General features: G+C 36.7%; 1 long non-coding RNA gene across 2 annotated transcripts; it reads left to right on the top strand.

Moving 5' to 3' along the window:
- The first annotated feature begins 452 nt into the window (after window positions 1-452).
- On the top strand, window positions 453-4,656 carry LOC139133136 (uncharacterized). 2 transcript variants are annotated; one of them, XR_011552534.1, is made up of 4 exons: window positions 453-656; window positions 964-1,133; window positions 3,583-3,664; window positions 4,289-4,651. It is a non-coding gene; the product is annotated as an uncharacterized lncRNA (long non-coding RNA). The 2 variants fall into 2 exon arrangements; XR_011552533.1 differs by having other exon boundaries at window positions 453-1,133; window positions 4,289-4,656.
- The last annotated feature ends 7,649 nt before the right edge of the window (window positions 4,657-12,305 follow it).

Raw genomic sequence — 12,305 nt, 5'->3', positions numbered from 1 at the left:
GAAGGCGGCCCGCCGGTAAAGAGGGTCGATCATGGCCATGGCATAAAGTGAACTTTATTGTTGGTATTATGTTTTTGAAAATGTGGTGACCCCCCCTTTTCTACCAGTGAAAAAGCGATGACCCCCCTTTGCGGATTCCAAAATTACGATGACCCCCCCCTGGATTTTGCCGGCCCCCCGCCGTAAAAACTGAACGGTCCCTAAATGTATTCCCATGCAGCTTTGAGTTAGTTAGTGATTGTTTCAAAGCAGCTAATTGTTCACTCGTTAAGTCAAGCTGCTTTTATGCAAATAAGATTTTGTCAACAAAAGTAAACGTTTAGTCACCTTTAGAGGCATTTACTGAGGTGAGTCACAAGACCCCGTCAACTAATTGACCTTTGCCCCCGGGTTATTTCAGAAGGGAGTATTACTTCCTGTTTGCTTCTTCCTGTTCCTTATTTCTGGATAGAGGGAGTACGCGCGTTAGGGAGTCCTGTCATCTGGTTGCAAAATATGTCATGTGGTTGCTGGCTATGACACACCCATATTTGGTTATGTTTCGATGTCAAAGGTCAGAGTTGAAAGTCCAAGCATGGGTAATTCCTTGCATTCCTGATACCTTGTGCTAGCTCTGGTTGTCAAAGCACGTTTTCATTTGTGCCATTTCGAAGCAAGTGAGTACAAGTATAGTAGTCTGTTCGATTCTTGATCGTAGGCTTGTAACACAAGGATACGATTTCTCATATATCTCTGGTGTTAGCATGCAGGCGGTTTTAAAATTCAGAGGTCTTTAAAATTCAGAGGTCAGACGAAACCAGGTCTACATGACAGTCCGCCTCTGACTGTGTCTACATACATCAGTCATCATGATCGACCTCGACAAAAGAGTCAAAGAGATGTCTTGAAACACATCAAAGTCTACTTATTTACAAACATTAAGGTGGTTGGCCTTGTTTTATATTATCACTTTTCTCTTGATAGGATGCATGCTTCAGTAACAACGGTCGAAAATGCTCAAAGCATTATAAACTGTGGGAAAGAAGAGATGTCATGCAAGCTGTGCCCAGTGAGGATGTTTAGTCCCACGAAATATAAGTGGAGACTGAAACGACACATTAAGGCCCACATAAAATCCTCAGTACCTTGCTGAGGTAGGCAGCTAAATATGTTTGTCTTTATTGCCAATGTGTTCTGCTGTATAAGCTTTTATAAATTAATTCATATGTATCCTGTATAATTCCTGTGTATCTATTGGTTTTCAACTTTCTATGCTATCACAAACTGATTTAATTTGTCTAATCAAAATTTTTTGCAGAATCTGCATTTGGAGCATGCCGAGTCACAATGTGTCACCTGGTTGCACGGAGACTCCGGTGCATCTCTCTTACACTGACAAGGCTGTGACTGCTACGTTTTCTCATTGGTTTTCATCTTTCTATGCTATCGCCAACTGATTTAAATTGTCTAATCTAAATTTTTTGCAAGAACTGCATTTTTAGTATGCTGAGTCACAATGTGTCACCTGGTTGCATGGACACTCCGGCGCATCTGTCTTAGTGTGCTATGGCTGTGACTTCTAAGTTTTCCCAGTGGTTTTCATCTTTCTATGCTATTGCCAACTGATTTAAGTTGTCTAATCAAATATTTTTGCAGAATCTGCATTTGGAGTATGCTGAGTCACAATGTGTCACCTGGTTGCATGGACACTCCGGCGCATCTGTCTTAGTGTGCTATGGCTGTGACTTCTAAGTTTTCCCAGTGGTTTTCATCTTTCTATGCTATTGCCAACTGATTTAAGTTGTCTAATCAAATATTTTTGCAGAACTGTATTTGGAGTATGCTGAGTCACAATGTGTCACCTGGTTGCATGGACACACAGGCGCATCTGTCTCAGTGTGCTATGGCTGTAGACTTCTAAGTTTCCCAGTGGTTTTCATCTTTCTATGCTATAGCCAACTGATTTAAGTTGTCTAATCAAATATTTTTGCAGAATCTGCATTTGGAGTATGCTGAGTCACAATGTGTCACCTGGTTGCATGGACACTCAGGCGCATCTCTCTTAGTGTGCTATGGCTGTGACTTCTAAGTTTTCCCAGTGGTTTTCATCTTTCTATGCTATTGCCAACTGATTTAAGTTGTCTAATCAAATATTTTTGCAGAATCTGCATTTGTAGTATGCTGAGTCACAATGTGTCACCTGGTTGCATGGACACTCCGGCGCATCTGTCTCACTGTGCTATGGCTGTGACTTCTAGTTTTCCCAGTGGTTTTCATCTTTCTATGCTATTGCAAACTGATTTAAGTTGTCTAATCTAAATTTTTTGCAGAATCTGCATTTGTAGCATGCTGAGTCTCAATGTGTCACCTGGTTGCATGGACACTCAGGCGCATCTCTCTTAGTGTGCTATGGCTGTGACTGCTAAGTTTTCTCATTGATTTTCATTTTTCTATGCTATCGCCAACTGATTTAAGTTGGCTAATCTAAATTTTTTGCAGGAACTGCATTTTTAGTATGCTGAGTCACAATGTGTCACCTGGTTGCACGGACACTCTGGTGCATCTCTCTTACTGTGCTAAGGCTGTGACTGCTAAGTTTTCTCATTTGTTTTGCTCTTTTTATACTATTACAAAGTGATTCAAAATCAAAATTTTATGCAATCGTCTGCTTTAGGAGTATGCTGAGTCACAATGTGTCATCTGGTTGCACGGAGTCATGTGGTACATCTCTCTTTCCCTTATAAGGCTTTGTCATCTACGTTTCTCCTTGGTTTTGCTCTTTTTATGCTATTAAAAAGTGATTCAAGTTTCAAATCAAAATTTTATGCAGGAATCTGCTGTTAGATCATGCCGAGTCAGAATGTGTCACCTGGTCGCACAGAGACTTTGCAGTTGTATAAAACTTGCTAATTAAGGGGCGCTGCACCCAACACAGGGTATTTTTGCACCAAAATCACTTTTTGTAGACATTCATGTAATTTAATGAAATTGTTAACCCAAGATTAAAATATTATTATTTTGGTTTATCTTTAAGGTTGTCAAGCAGTCGTAGGTTGCTTGATGAAGAAGTGTTAATTTTTGCAAATGTTTGCAAATCACCCAATTTCCTGGCTTCACTATTCTTCCAATTTCAAGATTTCCAAACAATTTAACTCCATACTGACTTGGTCAAACTTTCTTAAATTTTCACATTATTTTTTTTTAATGTTGTTAAACAAAAGCTTTATTGATTGGCAATAAAGTTCTTACATTTTGAATAAGATGCATTTAAATTCCTATGAGGATCATGTACTGTAAAATATGATCAGATGTACCCTGCCAAAAGAAGGAAATGACGACCATGTTAAAAGTGATATTTTATTCAAATCATATGTGTCACTGCCCATTTAGGGCAACTGTTGTCAGCTCCACTTATATATAACCATTGCAAGACTGATATCATTTTTATATGCAAAGTAAAACATAAACTGTGTCTTTTGAAGGTTTATGGCATGTCTGTTGAAAACAGAGAGTATTAAAAAAAGACTAATTTTTAATATGAAACGTCTGTGAACAGTGTCTATTCATTCTGATTTAATAATGGATTTTTGTTTGTTTTGACAGTATCTTTGAATGCTATGACACTGCCTTAACAACAGATGGTAAGAAGTTTGTTTTGGAAGAGGAATGTGAAAGAAACGTCAATGTAAGTAGGGTATTATGTTCATATGTTGCTTCTCACATTGGTGTACCATTTTGTAGTTACAACTTGAGCTGTATCCTGTGAATGGTTTTGGGATAATTGTGTAAGTTATTATATTACAACTCTCAAAAATTTAGAGGGCCTGTAATGCTTACTTTTGATATTTTTTCATTATTTATATTTGCCCACTGTAAGTTGTTATTTTACTACAAAAAGATTGCTAAAAAATCAATATTTAGCTTGTCAGCATAGCACTTGTATGTGTGATTGCACTGGTATTGGAAAGCAGCCATAAGGACTTGTTTTAAACATCAGCATCCTGGTGCACAGTATACTGGGTAATCAGACTCAACAAGGAGCCACATGCATAAGCAGTGGAGGTCATCAACACCAGTGCTAAATAAGAGTATTTTAACAAATATTTTTATTGCACACAGAACTCATATAATTATTGAACTATTACATTCTATTGAATTACATTTCCAATGTTACTGTGCACAAGTTTATGGCTAGCCCTATCATGATATCATACATTTTATGACATTATCTACCACAGGTTTTCATGGGTGAAAGAAATATACAAAAATGTATTAATAGTATATCTATATTTCTATTTTTCTCACTCAGGTTTGTTGTAGATTACATCACAATTGTGTTGTTGGAGGAGGCTGAAGTTTACCTTATGTCAAGGAAAAGAATGGTATGCTCAGAAGCAAATAAACTCTAGTATTGCCACAGAAATCTAAATATACTGTTCTGCAGGGATAACCTTATTGACATTTGTCCATATTGTTATGAAATATTTTAAAACTTAAATTTTAAGGCAATTATTGTCATATTTAACCAAAAATATCATTTAAAAGTTCTGGTCAGACACATTAATATTGATTATACATGTCCCTTAGGATGACAGCATAAGAATTTGTAAAATCGTGCCAAGATATGCAATTTGTATTTTTGAGATTATTTTTGTCATTGTAGATCTATTTTTTTCTTCAAAATCCTTGTCAGACTTTTTGATATTCAATATACAGGTCCTTAGGATGACTTAAGTCAGATATTTTATACAGTGAGAAAATGCAAAATTTTGTATTTTTGGAGCAATTTTTGTCATTTTGGTCAAAAAGTGCTTTTGTCTAATTGGTGTTTATCTGATAGCTTTGCATTTTCTTATAAAAATCCCTGAGACTACCTAAGCCAACTCATTTTCAAACTGAGGGAACCCATGATTTTTGCTCATATTCGGTTTTTATATTTAAATACCAAAAGAGCTTATATGATGAGTCTGAGTGGCGTCTGTATGTCTGTTTATTTTTGGGTATGTGCGGATGTATGTCCGTCACACACAAAGCTCCCATACCGCCAAAGCTACCGTCTCAGTATTTGGTGTACAGGTAGATGTAGGGGTTGAGATGTGAATTTGTTCAAATGAACACATCAGTGTCAAAAATGTGCAAATGAGGTAAGAAAAAGGGAAATTCTGCAAATGTTCATGAGTGGTCGCATGCCAATGGCTGAAACAGGATACTCCACTGACCTGTAGTCATTTCCTGTCATTGTTTATGAACTGTTACATATTAACAGACCTGCTCAAACTAAGGGACGGACCATTAGATCTTGGGAGGGGGTGGTCACAATGAATTATGAACATTTTTTTTTACAACTGTAAATTTCTAAAAAAAAATTTTCCAAATGAGAAAAGCTGTGCTAAATTTTTTACTAAGTAAATTTTCAGATTTATAATTTTTTTAGTTCGACGCTGTCTGAGGATACAATGTACATCCATATCACTAGCGCAAATATGATTGCGTGCTGTAACTACTTATGGCCCAGTGATTTATATTGTTGATAGATTTCGCGAAATGTTGCAGATCATCTTTTGACAAGCTGAGAAGCTGTTTGCAAAAAATGTGGTGAAATTTCAATATTTGTGTTTTTAAGACAATTTTTGCCCTTTTTTGATCAAAACATCAATTTCTCTATAGCAGTATGTCAAACTTCTGTCATTCTTGTTGTTTTCTGGTTGTACTGTGCAGAAATCATTGTCATAACATCAACCTAGAATTTTCCTGCACTGAACAGAAAGAAACAACATTAATTGTTGATCTTTGTACCCATACTGGTATGTACCAATTCTGACAAATGTGAGCGCAACGTATAATGGCGGTATTTTTTATTTTTGGAGCCAATATATTAGTCTGCAAGCTTGAATGACCTATTCCAACCCTGAATACCTTGTAAATCAATTTTGAAGACACTGAAAATAATGTAGTTTTATTTGGTGCCAATTTGTAGTGAAATATGATCTAGAAAAAAGTTGTGAGGCTATGTTTATGTAGTGGATCAACTATAGCAAATATTTCATGGAGGAAACCCCATACACTGATGAGGGATTTCAATCCACAAGAAGGCATATGGCAAGATGCACCATACCATTAAAACAGACTCCAGTTTATTTGTATCAGTTCCAATCATTTTGTTACATAAACAAAAAAACCTGTCATGGTATCACTTAATTAAGTAAATCTTCACAAAGATGAAGGCAGCCGAGTGAAATCATGTGTAGTTTGAATAAGATGAGTGATGAATAATAATATCAGGTCACTTCACAACACAAACAGAAAAAAAAAACGATATTAATGTTGACGACCTATCCCTCTGACACCATATTGTTTTTTGATCAGTACACTGCATATATTTACTCCTTCCAAGGTTCGAATTTATCAGTTATCATCGACCAATTACTAGTGGTTGCCTGCTTTTGATTACAACTTTGAACTTGCAGTAGACAATGTTGACTTACAATATATTTTGCTTGCAGTAATTGTCAAAATATAGTTGCACATTTTTATCTGAAACCAAGAAGTTTTCACATTTAATGTTACACATACTACTCATACAACTAGGAAGTTATTGAAATCTTTCAATTTTTCTCTGACGTCCAACATTTGAAAGTTAATTGAGCTGTTGTAAGTTTCCTTCTCACCAGTTTATCACCAGGTTATATGGAGTGTATATTGCACATTGTATTCTTGGCTCATCTGTGTATGACTTAACTCTGAGTAAATCTTAACATTTCAAGCAAGGACCATCAAATTTTTACTGTTGATCTACAAATTGAAAAGTGGGCTGTTAAACGGAGTTCTGCCTATGAAAATTGAAAGTTCAAACTCTTTGCAAACACAATAGCATTTTGAGTGAATAAGTGGAAATAGGAATACCTCTTTTTGTTTGTCAGATAGGAGCAATACTGTGCCCTTCAAGGTGGTATATTTTTAAATGACTTGCAGAAATTGATAATTATTATTGCTATTATTGCTAATTGTTGTTTTGCCTGATTGAGGCACACACCTAGCTATCTACGGATTCTCTTGAATATTATCACAGTACAGCTACATGAGCCACCAGGCCGCTGCTAGTTGAAACGCCTATTTGTAGGGGTTTTAACTGACTGCTAAGCTAGGCGAATTAGTATTGTAGATATTGTGAGTTCAAGCCCCATAAAAATGCATCAGCAAGACTGCATCAAAGTTGACCACTTTTACTGTACATGTTGTTCACAAATTAGTTCTAAGGCCATCAAGAATATTTTTATGGGTCTTTTAGAGTAATTTAACATAAGGGCCTGGGGTGTCAGAGGAATGTGAGGGTAGTCACTCAAAAAATTGAAAGCTACAAGGGGGTTGTTCAAAATTGGAGAGAAAGAAGGGGTTGCTCAATTTTTGGTACAAAATGAATCGAAATACTTCTCAGATTGTACCATTTCATCAATTCTTAATGCAACCCCCTGTCACTTCCTCTCCCCCTGGGGTGTTCTAACAGTTTTACTTAGTAAAAACAAATAGAAAACACCTAATATTGCACCAGACTGCATCATTGAACTCATTAATTTCTCAAAATTTCCGACGTGGCAGAGGGGACACGCCTCTCACACTTTCCCTGTGGGGTGTTCTAACAGTTTTACACAAATGATAACATCTCTCATATTGCACCAGACTGCATTATTGTACACATCAATCTCTCAAATTTTCAACACGAGAGGGTACAACCCCTCTGACACTGCCCCCAGCTCCTGACTGTTCTCCTGTACTTTCAATTCTGCCCTGTCAGATATCTTAGTGAAAACCTTGTCATGATACCCATCCAAAGTAAACAATATTATATGGTTGGATAGTAGTTACAGCATGTGCATTTGTATCTACATTTTATTGTGACTTTGAATTTCCTTTTGCTGGTTTCATCTTTTTCAACTGTCATGAGGTAACCGATGATATTCTAGCAGGATATGAAAGGTCTGTACTATTGCTGTAGTTTTGTAAATGTTACAAATACATGTCTTGGTATTTAACTGGTCTAAGTGGGGGGGGGGGGGTGAGGGATCAGTCAAAATACCTGTGTTACAGACTGGGTTACTGAAATGCATTGGGGTTGGCAGGGGGTTTACTCGAAATTTCAGAATACCATGAAATTCCCCAGACTTCCCCCAAGGTCGTAAATAATGACGACTCCCTAAGTAAGATTTTTACCACAGGAAAACGTTAATTTTATTCACTCTTCATCCTTTGTTAACCTTAGAAAGTTTGATTATGTAAAATTGTGTTGTTACTTGTTGTAATCTTGAATTGTTGAAATGAATAAAATCTTGGAAAGTAAAACATGATCCTGTGTCACTGTTGTTCCTGTTTTGTTTCACCATCAGAGAAAAAAAAGATTCTAATAAATTCACACCCCATTGCTCTACCAAAACAGAAAAATTATTGACATTTTTCAGGCAAAACACGCGACGTCTCACCAGTAATACTTGTAAGTTCAAAGCATAGACCCTCGAGAAGCAACTGCGCATAACATGTTCGGACGAGAGAGGTGACCATAGAGGGCGAACGTCCTACTGGTACTCGTGTGACAGGCTTGCAACCACATGACATACTCCGAGTGCGCGCGTACTGGTGTACAGACTGCCAGGATAGAGGGAGTACGCGCGTTAGGGAGTCCTGTCATCTGGTTGCAAAATATGTCATGTGGTTGCTGGCTATGACACACCCATATTTGGTTATGTTTCGATGTCAAAGGTCAGAGTTGAAAGTCCAAGCATGGGTAATTCCTTGCATTCCTGATACCTTGTGCTAGCTCTGGTTGTCAAAGCACGTTTCATTTGTGCCATTTCGAAGCAAGTGAGTACAAGTATAGTAGTCTGTTCGATTCTTGATCGTAGGCTTGTAACACAAGGATACGATTTCTCGTATATCTCTGGTGTTAGCATGCAGGTGGTTTTAAAATTCAGAGGTCTTTAAAATTCAGAGGTCAGACGAAACCAGGTCTACATGACAGTCCGCCTCTGACTGTGTCTACATACATCAGTCATCATGATCGACCTCGACAAAAGAGTCAAAGAGATGTCTCGGAAACACATCTAAGTCTACTTATTTACAACATTAAGGTGGTTGGCCTTGTTTTATATTATCACTTTTCTCTTGATAGGATGCATGCTTCAGTAACAACGGTCGAAAATGCTCAAAGCATTATAAACTTGGGAAAGAAGAGATGTCATGCAAGCTGTGCCAAGTGAGGATGTTTAGTCCCACCAATATAAGTGGAGACTGAAACGACACATTAAGGTCCACATAAAATCCTCAGTACCTTGTGGAGGTAGGCAGCTAAATATTTTTGTCTTTATTGCAATGTGTTCTGCTGTATAAGCTTTTATAAATTAATTCATAGGTATCCTGTATAACTCCTGTGTATCTATTGGTTTTCAACTTTCTATGCTATCGCCAACTGCTTTAAATTGTCTAATCTAAATTTTTTTGCAGGAACTGCATTTTAGTATGCTGAGTCACAATGTGTCACCTGGTTGCACGGACACTCTGATGCATTTCTCTTACACTGACAAGGCTGTGACTGCTAAGTTTTCTGATTGGTTTTCATCTTTCTATGCTATCGCCAACTGCTTTAAATTGTCTAATCTAAATTTTTTGCAGGAACTGCATTTTTAGTATGCTGAGTCACAATGTGTCACCTGGTTCACGGACACTCTGGTGCATCTCTCTTACTGTGCTAAGGCTGTGACTGCTAAGTTTTCTCATTGATTTTCACCTTTTTATACTATCACTAATTGATTTAAATCGTCTAATCTAAATTTTTTGCAGAAAATGCATTTGGAGTATGCTGAGTCACATGTGTCACCTGGTTGCATGGACACTCCGGCGTATCTCTCTTAGTGTGCTATGGCTGTGAAATCTAAGTTTTCCCAGTGGTTTTCATCTTTCTATGCTATGTGCCAACTGATTTAAGTTGTCTAATCAAATATTTTTGCAGAATCTGCATTTGGAGTATGCTGAGTCACAATGTGTCACCTGGTTGCATGGACACTCAGGCGCATCTCTCTTAGTGTGCTATGGCTGTGACTTCTAAGTTTTCTCCTGTGGTTTTCATCTTTCTATGCTATCGCCAACTGATTTAAGTTGTCTAATCTAAATTTTTTGCAGGAACTGCATTTTTAGTATGGTGAGTCACAATGTGTCACCTGGTTGCACGGACACTCAGGCGCATCTCTCTTAGTGGTCTATGGCTGTCACTTCTAAGTTTTCTCAGTGGTTTTCATCTTTCTATGCTATTGCAAACTGATTTAAGTTGTCTAATCTAAATATTTTTGCAGAATCTGCATTTGGAGTATGCTGAGTCACAATGTGTCACCTGGTTGCATGGACATGCCGGCGCATCTGTCTTAGTGTGCTATGGCTGTGACTGCTAAGTTTTCTCATTGGTTTTCATCTTTTTATGCCATAACTAATTGATTTAGGTTGTCTAATCTAAATTTTTTGCAGGAACTGCATTTGGAGTATGCTGAGTCACAATGTGTCACTCTGGTTGCACGGACACTCTGGTGGATCTCTCTTACTGTGCTAAGGCTTTGACTTCTAAGTTTTCTCATTTGTTTTGCTCTTTTTATGCTATTACAAAGTGATTCAAAATCAAATTTTATGCAATCGTCTGCTTTAGGAGTATGCTGAGTCACAATGTGTCATCTGGTTGCACGGAGCATGTGGTACATCTCTCTTTCCCTCATAAGGCTTTGTCATCTACGTTTCTCCTCGGTTTTGCTCTTTTTATGCTATTAAAAAGTGATTCAAGTTTTGAAATCAAAATTTTATGCAGGAATCTGCTGTTGGATCATGCTGAGTCAGAATGTGTTACCTGGTCGCACAGAGACTTTGCAGTTGTATAAAACTTGCTAATTAAGGGGCGCTGCACCCAATACAGGGTATTTTGCACCAAAATCATTTTTTGTAGACATTCATGTAATTTAATGAAATTGTTAACCCAAGATTAAAATTTATTATTTGGGTTTATCTTCAAGGTTGTCAGGCAGTCGTAGGTTGCTTGATGAAGAAGTGTTAATTTTTGCAAATGTTTGCAAATCACCCAATTTCTGGCTTCACTATTCTTCCAATTTCAAGATTTCCAAACAATTAAACTCCATACTGACTTGGTCAAACTTTCTTAAATTTTCACTTATTTTTTTTTAAATGTTGTTAAACAAAATCTTTTTGATTGGCAGAAAGTTCTTTTCATTTTTGCTCACGTGATCACACACGTGAGCACGTTTCACACACGTGAGCATATGTCCCAGCGATGTCTGTCTGTCTTTCTGTCTGTCTGTGTGTGTGTGTCTGTCTGTCTGTCTGTCTGTCTGTTGGTCCGATATCTCAAAAACGGCTGATCAGATCAGAATCAAATCTCGTACAGAGATTGAGTTTGCAAATGGCAAGGACTGATTACTTTTTGGTTGGTCTGGCTTGCATACTTTTGCTAATTTGCATAATTAATGATTTTAGAAAAAAACGGATTTACATTAAAAACGACTGCACACAATTTGATGAGATTTGCTACAAATGTTGATCACACCAAGATATATCAGCAGTGGGAAGCATTAAGGGATGACATGAAAGATAGTTGCTAATTTGCATATTTAATGAACTTTCCTAATCAGGATATATATCTGATTTGACTCGATCAAATTGACCAAACTTAGTATGTATATTGAAGATACTATGATTTAACATTATTGAAAGTCGTTAAGCATTTTAACTTCACCCAATTCCCAATTTGCATATTTAATGAACTTTGCTAATTAGGGATATATATTTGAATTGACTGGACCATTGTTGATGAAACTTGCTACATATATTGAAGCTACTATGATACAACATTCTTGAAAGTCATTAAGCATTTTTACTTCAGCCAATTCCGAATTTGCATATTTAATGAACTTTCCTAATTAGGGATATATATCTGAATTAACTTGATTTTAGTTATTGAAACTTGCTATATACATCAAAGATACTGTGATATAACATTATTGAAAGTCAAAAGACATTTTTACTTCAGCCAATTCCTAATTTGCATATTAAAGGAATTTTCATAATTAGGGATATATATCTGAATTGACTAGATCAAAATTGATGAAACTTGCTATGTACATTAAAGACACTATAATACAATATTATTGAAAGTCATTAAGCATTTTCTCTTCAGCCAATTCCTAATTTGCATATTTAATGAACTTTCCTAATTAGGGATATATATCTGAATTGACTTGACCAAAGTTTACAAAACTTGCTACATATATTGAAGACACTATGAT

Source organism: Ptychodera flava, chromosome 5, assembly GCF_041260155.1.
Source record: "Ptychodera flava strain L36383 chromosome 5, AS_Pfla_20210202, whole genome shotgun sequence".
NCBI lineage: Eukaryota > Metazoa > Hemichordata > Enteropneusta > Ptychoderidae > Ptychodera > Ptychodera flava.
Note: the sequence above shows the minus strand (reverse complement) of the source record. Positions and strands in the feature narration are given on the sequence as shown.